We start from the raw sequence: 11,180 nt of genomic DNA on the forward strand, positions 1-11,180 counted from the left end.
AAACACACAAGGTGACGGCACATAACAACAAGAAACTACGATCACGCGGGAGATTCTCAAAGGGAAGAAAGAGAATACAAGGAGCATCATCCCGATACCGTGTGATCTAAGAATGAAAAGCGGAGCAAGGAGCGGAACTCGGGATATCATCTTCGGGGCTCACTCGTCCAGACTCACTCTATGCGAAGACGCTCAGAATATTGAAAGTAATTCGTATATCGGGAAGAATACCGCTGATTATTATTAGGTGTAGTAAAAAGTCCATTATTTTTGCATGAAATTGAAGGCTTTAATTACCATAGTTAGAATGATCCGATTTAGGTCAAATATGTGCCGTTTTGTTCGATAACTTGTTGCCATTTTGAAGGTAATTTCATTATGCCTCTCTCATAGAAGCCCTCGTCCCTATTGGCAAAAAATTGAGACAGTCGATTTTCACAAGCCTCTCTTGAAGCGAATTTTTCACCAGCAAAATTGTTCGCCATGGACAGGAACAGATGGTAATCACTTGGTGCCAGGTTCGGACTATAAAGTGGATGCATAAGAACTTTCCAACCAAGCTCCCGGAGCTTCTGGCGAGTCACTATCGATATGTGTGGCCTGGCGTTGTCCTGATGGAACACAATTCCTCTCCTATTGGCCAAAGCTGGCCGCTTCTGGGCGATTGCTTCCTTCAGACGGTCCAATTGTTGACAGTACAGTTCCGAGTTAAGAGTTTTGCCGTAGGGGAGCAGCTCAAAGTAGATAATTCCCTGCCAATCCCACCAAACACACAGCAAAACCTTCCTGGCCGTCAATATTTTGGTCAATTTTGGCCATCAATATTTGATATTTTGATATATCAAGCTATCGCTCCTTATCGTTCCGTATGCGCGCCTAAGCTAGCGAACTTAGGTTCCGCGGACGTATCGCAGCTATTGGAGTAAGTGTCTCGTGCGAGCACGATTGTAAAGAGAGAGAGAGTCAGCGAGCGGACAGACAGCGACCAGGGCGAGAGCGGAGGAAGCGAGTAGAAGAGACGGAAGGAGCAATGGCGTCGACGGAGGAGGCTACCGCAAATTGTTCGTAACTGTAAGAGTATCTCTTTGCGATTAACCTTTTGTACCTTCGTGACCCGGTTATGTGGCGGGACTGGTCGGCAGCTGTCGGATATGCGTATTTCGGAAGTTAGTGCAAAGCTAGCGTTTGCCGAAACTGTCTGGTGGTCTTCCTACGGAGCGCGGCAAAAGGAACATTTCTCTCTCTCGACTACTACCGAGTGTTAACCGGTGCCAGGATCGCGGGATTATAAAATAATGAACGAGAGTTGTCGTCTTCGCTGTAGTGTCGGGAGTCAAGCGGGTGTCGACTTGTGTTAAGCGAGACACCGATTACTGACAGGGAAATTCCGAATGTTACCGATTACCTGTAATCACTCTTATAAAGTTTTCCGAATACATTTCCGAAATATCTTTCACCAAAGCGAGTGTTATCTTTTTGATACCCCCTTTTCCCGTGAAACTCGAAAGAAAGACCCACTCCCAACTCCGACTTAAATTACCGAAGCTGTCGGTCTCGAAGGCGATCGAGTCACCCCGCCGTCGTTATCAAATTCAGTAATTTGTATTAGTGGGCACGAGAATCGTGCCTAGCGCCCAACTTTTCTTTTCGTGAAATTTTGGAAAGCGACGGGGTACAACCGGTAGATCGCCGCGATCATTTGTCTGCTTCCTAGGCGATAGGAGCGGTCGCAAATTACTGTTGTATACTTTTACTCTTGAATCGAAACGAGAATTGGCTGGCCTTGACTTCTGGTTCAGATCCCGAATAATAACAACCTTTGTTTCTGGATGACGTCTGGACTTGCAGCGTTGGCGTGAAGAGTGGTTGCAACCGATCAAGCGAGCCAAGAGAAGAAGAAGCGAACGAACGAAAAGCGCAAAGCGACAAAGTGTGTGCATTGAATACTAAACTGTTAGAGATACCCTGAAGGGGTGTTGAAGAGGAGCTTCTGTCTTGGCTGCTGGTCTGTCGAAAAGTGGCATTGCCTTTTCGTTTTACTCAAATCGTCACCTCGGTCGAGAGAGTGAGGTTTTGGAAATTGCGTCAGGACTCAAAGGTTTATATCCAAATATGGTCATAGGACTTTGTTGCAAAGATTTTTAGAAGTGGGATTTCAAAGATATTTTTATCTTATTTTCTTTTATTTATTCTTATTATATATATATTTATCTTTGAGATATTGCAACGCAATATCTCAAAGATAAATATTGTGAAAGATGGGGTATCTATGGCAGTGAAAGATTTCAACGTTTCGTTAGGTTTAGTTAAAGTTGGTGAGCAACAAAGTTTATGAAGGGACGTGGGAAAGGCATGAGGGAAAGGCTTAAGGATCAAAGGCTAGTTGCGTCATGTAACAATATAAGAGATTGACTGGTCGGTCCGCCTTCAAAGAAAATTGTTGCTCCGAAGGAGGATGTTATTAAAAGATATTTGGCAGGGAAAACGCCCGGCTAAAATAATTCAGCGGATCTTCCTGACAAAAAAAAACAGAGAAACTTCGGTAATTACAGTTCTAGGAAGAGATAAAAAAGAGGAATCGGTACGTGACGTCACCGTGCTCGAAGGGTCGTAGAACATGTTCATTAAATATAAACATTTGAACGTATAGTGAGTAATATAAAATTAATTTGCTTTACTTATAAAAAGAATTTAGAATTCGCGGGGTCCACAGGACGTAACAATAGTTTGAACGAAAAAAATTGAATGGACTACATCTCTATCCGCGATTTATTGTTCAAACGCAATGAAAACATTCCATTTTTAAAACGGATGATAACAGGTGATGAAAAATGGATTGTATATAACAATATGGAGCGCAAAAGATCATAAGAGAAACGAGATGAACCGCCGCAAACCACACCGAAGCAAAATATCCATAACAAAAAAGTTATGCTTTGGCGGGATTGGAGAGGAATCGTGTGCTATGAGCTGCTTCCGCAAAATCAAATAATTAATTCCAACAAGTATTGTTCCCAATTAGACTGTTTGAAGGTAACAATCGATGAGAAGTGTCCAAAATTGAGCAATTGTTATAGTATCATATTCCACCAAGACAATTCTAGACCTCACGTATTTTTGGCAACCCAGCAAAATTATTGCAACTTGATTGAGATGTTTTGCCATATCCTCCGTATTCATTTGATCTAGCATCATCAGACTTCTATTTATTTAGGTGTCTGTAGAATTCTCTCAATGGAAAATATTTCACTTCTTTGAAGACCTGCAAAAAGCATCTTAAGCAGTTCTTCACCAGAAAATTGGGAAGTTCTAAGAAGATAAAATTTTTAATTTGTTTAAAAGATAGCAAAAAATTATTGAACGAAACGATGCATATGTTGTCATTTCAAAGATATTTTTTAAAACGAAAACGTTGTCTTTGAATTTTACCTAAAAATACAGAATTACTTTTTATTCAACCCAACACATACACACACACGCGCGCGCACACGCATGCACGCACCCACGCACGTACGCATGCACGCATGCACACATATACATACACGTACGCACGCACGTACATACACATGTACATACATACATACACACATATACAGTATGTCTGATTTAAGTGGATACGTTTAATTATTTCTTAGAAAATTAAAGACACAAAAAGATTATTTAAACAAAAGTTGTTTGGTTTGAAGGCGGACATAAGATAGCGATAGCATTTTGTTTACAGATGGCACTATTTTCAAGATGTTCACTGATCATCAATTTTCTTAAATGGAAATCCCAACTTTTTATTATATCATCCTTTTCTGCCAATTAATTAGAACAACTTTTATCTGTAACATTTTTTTATTTACCTAATATTTTTTTAGATATTTAAGGATAACGTAGTAACTTTTTCAACATTTGAACTTCTAATATCGCGCTATTTGTTGGAAGAAAAAGTGGTACTAGACTTTCTTACTCTATTTGGTCTCAAGAATATATTGTTACAATAACACCCTGACTTTTGTTAATTTGATGATTTTGTAACATCCGAAGGTCGATAAGTAGATATAAAATAAGATAAATAAAAAATGTTTCAGACAAAAGTTGTTAAAATTAATTGGTAAGAAAAGATGATGTAATAAAACGTTGGGATTTCCATTTAAAAAAATTGATGATCAATGAACATTTTTTCTTTTTGACGAGGGGGAAATCCACCATGGATACCCCAGACCCTTGGGGAAGGGCCTGGGGTTATGTCGGACTTCTACCGACTAAAATCTTTTTTTTTTATAACGGTGAAGAAATCCATCATGGATACCCCCGCCCTTTGGGGAGGGCGAAGGTTATGTCGGACTCCTACCGACTAAAACCTCCCTGGGTAACATTGCGAAGGGACATTGTCTGGGGCCCCGGAGCCGCGTACCTGTAATCGGGGCCCCGCGTCCGGACATTGGTTGCCTGTCCCTGGGGGTGAGAGAAGGAGGAGGCCAATCCGAAGCTCCTCAACCACCCTCCACCCATCCCCCACGTCCCGTCTGTAGTGCTAGGAAGAGGGAGGTCGACCGAAGTTGATCCTTGATCGCCATTCCCAGCCAGACGGGGCGCCGTCCTAATATTGTGCGATGAGGTAGGCCACCTCACCGCTCCCTCGCTAGGAAGGTTGGATGGGGAGGTTGGATGGGGCTCAAGAATCCCTGCCCGGAACCTCACCCTCTAGCTCGGCAGGTACGAGCGGAAGAAAGATCCTCTTCCCGCCGGGACTTTCGCCTGATTAGGCTAGGGGGCTGGTAAATGGCCCCCCGGGCCCGCTTAGATCATGGGTCGATTAGGCAAGACTGAAGGTGGTTATACTTGTGATGGAATATCACCTCACGGAATGTCACACTCTTCCCCCTCTATTATCCGGTCCTTGTCCTCGGGATAAGGTTGATTGGGACTTTTGGGTGACGTAATATGACCCTCCAGTCTCTGATTATCTCTGAGACGCAGCTGCCCTTCCCGGAATATTGGACGCTCTTACAAGGGAACGGCACACCTTTATAAATTCAGATTGCCTTCAAATTAGTATGTATAGAGCATGGTCCCAAGAGTTTTCCTATTAAGCCGTTTGCATCGGTTTCTCCCGGAACCCGAGAAAAAAGCTGATAAAGTTTTGATATACAGAATGTTTCATTTTAATCGCCCCCAGGCAAATATCTCGAAAAATATGGAAAATATGAAAAAACGTTTAAAACGAAAACGTTTTTTCATCTTGTCTCGTCCAATAGCGAAAAGCAGATTCCCACCTTTCGCGTGGGATATCTTCAGAGAATCGACACTTTACTTGAATGACTTCGTCCTTGTAATCTGGATTATCGTTCGAAATCATAACTACATCGACTTGAACTAAGCCGGGCTCGCTATTTTGGTCTCGGCTAATGGTTATCACATCGTCTTCGTCTTCGAAGTCATCATCAGACTCGGGAATGGAAGGATTGATCGCTTGGTCAGTATTGAGAAAGTCGAGGGACTCCATCTCGACAAAAGTTTCTTCCTAGACTAGCTGATTGTTCATCAACTCCTCTACCATTGCAAGTTCAGCAAAGTTGAACTCGTATGGCTCATCCTTCATGATGGTATCGAGAGCAGCTAGAGATACAGAGTGCTTGTGGCAGAGGAGAGCAATTATGTTGATGATTCCAATGGTATGAGTTTTGTTGAAGGTGGCCATCTTTGACAATAAGCTAGAATAGTTTCTACAAAAAATAGTAAATGGCGCGAGAGCGTTGCTCAAAACAGAGACAATATAAATTACTTCGACTGAATAGCAAAATTTAATGGAAAATACGACAACAAACAGCTTAGAAACAGATACGAGTTGTCAAAACATTCGAGAAAGATCGTTGACCAAACCTAGACAATTACGTCATTTGAATTGGCAGTTTAGAAAACTAGAGTTGTGTGCAAACTGTCTCAACGAGCACAGAAAGGAAATAAGCGAATAACAATAAGAACTATTCGGCGCTATTCGAAAAGCACAAATTTGTGCGGTCAATTTTAACTTCGATGACGCCCTCATTTGAAGAATTGAGGATTACGATTGAATACGAAACTATCAGAAGCGAGCTGGTACTCTACTCGGCTCGACTGATCGGTTGATGCTTCGTGCCATTTGTGGTTTATTTTCCTGAGAGGGAGGTAGAAGTGAGGGATGGTCAGTGGGGTAGAGAGAGAACCATAAGGTATGTAACGGCCGAACTCCACGGTTCGGTCGTTGCTACGCGTTTTGCGCGGATATGGCTCGTCGGAGTCCGGGTTCGGTGAGGAGGAAAGCAGCGAGACGTTGGAGAATAATATAAATAAGTTAGCTTTATTCTATACTTAATTCTGTACAAGAGTTCGGCCCCGAAGGCGTTGTCGCGGGTTGCATTTGTCAAGCGCGTCGGTACGGTACGGTGCGGTGCGGTGTGCGATACACGCGAGTGTACGGACGGATAGACCGCGCGGTAGGCGGGGCCTATTGCGCGACGCGTGTAGACGGCGACGACGATAACGGCGCGGAGATAAGCCTTGGCTCACCACGCTGGGCGTCTCGGACAATTATCGCCCAATGCTCGACTCGCAATCGCTCGCGCAAAGATGGTCGCCGGACCGGAGATTTCGACTCTCGGTCGAACACTCGCACGCGAGTCGCGAAAGACGCGAAAGGATTTCGTCCATCGAGGCCGAGGACTCTCGACAGAGAAGGCGCACGCACCTTCCCTTTTCCCTACGTTCGCGGCGGAAAGCGACCAAGTGCTGCAGACACTCAGCGGAGACGACGGACGCACCGTCCTGGGTCCTTGGTCGCTAGATAGATCGCCCAGAAGCTGAGTACGTCCAGCGGAGTTCGCCGACGGACGAATCCCTGGCTCAGGGCGACGGGTAAAGGCTAGAGACGGCCGAGCACACTCGAATGAGCACGCGCACGCACGAGCCGAGGAAGACGGGAGACGGCTAAGTATCGAGCACGCTTGATCGAGACTGCGGACGCACACAATCTCGTTTGCTTAGTTCCCGGTCGGGTAGTCGGAATACGGAAAGTAGAGCGAAACGGTCCGGATCTTCTAGCTATCGGCATAGAACATCTAGCTAGAACGGCGGTATGGATCGGTCTGGTGTCTAGGATCTCGATCGCCGCCGTTTTATAGTCGTAATCGCTATGATTGATACGGCGGCGATCGAGCGGCGCGCCAATCGGCGCGCGGCACGGCGACGGCGCGTGATAGCGCCCGCGCGCGCTAGCGGCGGCGCATGATAATGGCGGCGTGCGATAATTGTTAGTATATTATAGCGCTAAGCGACGTTCCTCGGCCCGACGGATGGTCGGTCGGGCCAGTCGTAACGAGGCGTAAGTGTGCCTCGTTACAGATATCACGGAGATTGATAACAGAACTGCACTGAGGGACTTAACTAACAACAGAACAGCACACCTTTATAAAATCAGATTGCCTTCAAATTGGTATGTATCGATAGAACATGGTCCCAAAAGTTCTCCTGTTAATCCGTTTGCATCAGCTTTTCCCGGAACCCGGGAATTTTACACGGTTCATTTTACACGGTTTATTTTAATCGCACACACACACACACGCACACGCGCGCATGGTGCGCGCGCGCACACACACACAAGAGGTGTAAATCCGATCGTGTAACCTCCACGCGGCATACCTTGGGTAATGCTAATGTTACGTCCTAGAGGAGGAACGCAACCTTTTCGTTCGCAGGAAAGGCGAACCTCGTTCGTACACGCGTGTCAGTGAACGGGTCAGGGACCCGACGGGTCCCTTTACTCGGACACCGACGTACGACGAGCAGTCCGTTTTTCAGTCAAGGACGCGAGTCCCTTTACCGGGGATAGGATCATGAGTTGACTGTTGGAAGGTGGGGTGATTTTGAAATTAATTGGTGATAATAACTATTAACAGATTTGTTGAAATAAAGATGACAAAATGATTGCAGTACGGTTTGAATTAGCAAATTTGATAATAACGGCGCGGTTTGGATTTTTACAGATTTATTAAGATAAATACATTTAGACGAATGAGTGTATGTGTGTGTGTGTGAGTGTATGAAATGAAAGAAGAAAAAGATGGGAAAGAGAAAGAATAGGAATAGGAAGTTAATCAGGTGAAGGGGAACGAGAGTGGTATGACGAATTTAAAGGACTGGGCAGTTCAGAAAAAAAGACGGGAGAATATGAAATTGAAGGGGTAGAAGGAGTGGATGAGCGTAGGGGAGAAGAGGTAGGAGTATCAGGGGATAAAATTTGAGAGAATAGAAAAGGAGGTAGGATTGTCGGGTCTGGGTGAAAATCTATGTCTAATCCGATGCTAATTGTTTCTGATATACGGTAACTGCTGATCAAAATTGTATGGGTCTCTTATCTCGTCAAAGAGGTGGAGGACCCGATGGATGGTTACACGTGAATGATAGTAGTGGCCTACTAAAACCGGATTCCGTAATAGCGGATGGAATTAACAAAATGGTAGTAGGGAAGGTGGAAGTAAAGAAAATGCAACTTACTGTTGATTACTGGAATGCGAGAAATGCATAAAATAACCGGTTGATTGGTGGCTCCTGCTCGGTTGGTTGGGATGGGTTGTACGACTCCCTTCTGATTATCCCTTCTGATTATGGCACAATAGCACTGATTCTAAATTTTAACTTTTCTTTTTCAAAAATAGGAAAGAGGACGCGTTTTTGCAAGTCTGACTTCTAGAATCTGAATAGCTGAATGAGAGTGTGTCTGACTTTTTTCTGTCTCTCAGAGTAGTGTCGCGGAGGCGGATTACCGCGGTTTTTATACCGATAATCGGAGGCAGAAGCTATCAGAGTGGGTAGAGAGATATTCTTTGAGGAAGGGGTGAATTGGTCTTAGTGGGAAAAAGTCTCAGCCATTAGAAATTAAGGATGAAATTAAAAGACATCATGGGAGGAAACGGTTAGTTTTTGGAGATATGAATATGGAACGGCTAAAGGGTGGAGCGTGGGTGTCTCATAGTTTTAGGTGGATATGATATGATGGGCTGAATGGATTAGGCGCAACAAGCGTGGAGGTGGTGGATTCTTGAGATAGAGAAATGTATACAAGTGGCCGGCTGGAAAAATCAAAATGCCGTAAATCAAAAGCTGAGATCAGATTTTACGACTATCAGTGAAGTAAACTTTATTGGTTAACTGATAGGGCACATATGGTTTTGGATTAGGAAGATGTAAGTTTCAAGTTTTAGAGCAGGAATGCTCTGAGTTGCTTTGATTTACTGAAGGTTTGTTAGCGCGGAGTTTCAAATTTTTATAGCTAGGACGACGGACACACTTGGCGAACAATATCCAGATATAAACTTTAAACGAAGACGTGTAGATTTTTACAACAGGTCACTGTTTCCTGTTATAAAATTTTTCCCGAATCGCCTTTCATTTGGCACGACGGCTGTTCGCCAGATGGGTCTGTTTCTTAATTTATATTTATATATGTATATATTCCTATTATAGTTATATTAGGAGAATATAAATCCGCAAGAGGAAAAGGCAATGTTAGTTAAATCTACAGGACGTAACACTAATGCCGACGGTACTGTAACTTTGAAGCTTCATAACTCGAGATGTACTTAACGAAAAAATACTTTGTTGTAGTATTTTGGAAAGCTCTTGAAATACTTTATAAGAATATGCTAAAAAAAGTGGGGCATTCCATTTGAAAAGTTCAAGGTGACTTTGCCCTGACCTTGTTGACGCTAGCTAAGGTCAAACTGATAAGATCAGTAAATAGATCGTTCTAAACCTTACAACTTTTGCCTGAAATATTCTTTCCAAAAACTGATTGTTTTCGAGATATTTTATCGTTCGAAGACTTTATGAGAACCCTGTATGTTATTGTTCCTGAAGATCCAAGTGTGACTACGCGTGAAATTGCTCGTACCATAGGCATTTCAGATGAACGGGTATGGCATATTTTGCATAAAGAATTACGAATAAAAAAGGTGTTTGGAAAAGTGGTGCCGCATACGTTAACAATTCAACAAAAGCTCGAAAGCAAATTTTTCAGCGTCATTTGGATCGTTTTAAGAAGAATAAAACCGATTTTGTGCGTCGTTTTATAACTATGGATGAGACTTGGATCTATCACCATGATCCTAAATTGAAACTGGAACGTTTACAGCGGACTGAAGCTGGATGTTCAGTTCCAAAGTAAACAAAGTATGAAAGATCGGCAAAAAAGGTTTTGGCATCAGTTTTTTGGGATGCTAAAGGGATTTTGTTAATTGACTATCTGGAAAAAGGTAAAACAATTAACTCTGAATATTATTGTAACATTTTGGATCAACTGGACGCAAAAATTCGTGAGAAAAGACCTGGTTTGCAGCACAAACAAATCATTTTTCACCAAGACAACGCATCTGTTCACACAAGTGTTTTGTCAATGTCTAAATTTAATAAATTGAAGTACAAATTACTTGATTATCCACCATATTCGCCAGATTTGGCACCCAGCGACTTCTATCTGTTCCGAAACCTGAAACGATTCCTCCGTGGGAAGCATTTTTTGTCGAATGAAGAAGCTGTAGCAGCCGTAGAGGCATATTTCGCAGACCTTTCAGAAACACACTTCCGCGATGGAATAAAATTATTGGAGAGCCATTGGGCCAAGTGTATTGAAGTTAATGGAGACTATATTGAAGAATAAAATCATTTTTAGATTTTGGTATTCTTTATTTCAGTTTCGCTCCGCGAACTTTTCACGCAACCTGTACCTTTTTAACCAAAAAGGTAAAAAAAGGCGCCAAATACAAGCATAACACGTACCGTATTATTTTTAGAAATTTCAAATTCAAATTATTTTTATTAAGGTATGTATGTGTATATAACAAGGTTTTACAAATAAAACTTATAACTATTATAATATAATAACTATTATAATATAATATAATAACTATTATAATATAAAACTCTATATAAAACTCTACAACACTATTCTACTGTACAAAAGAAATAATATCATATATTAAAATTGTAGCGCCAACTGAGAAACCGAACATATTATATATGATTATTGTATACTTAATATTTTTAGAAATCTCAAATTCAAATTATTTCCTTTTTTTAATATATATATTATGTACATAACATAAATATTTACAAGTAAAACTTATCAAATTATTTTTCTTTTAAGATATATATGTACA

Source organism: Harpegnathos saltator, unplaced genomic scaffold (genome assembly GCF_003227715.2).
Source record: "Harpegnathos saltator strain DR-91 unplaced genomic scaffold, Hsal_v8.6 scaffold39, whole genome shotgun sequence".
NCBI classification, from domain to species: domain Eukaryota; kingdom Metazoa; phylum Arthropoda; class Insecta; order Hymenoptera; family Formicidae; genus Harpegnathos; species Harpegnathos saltator.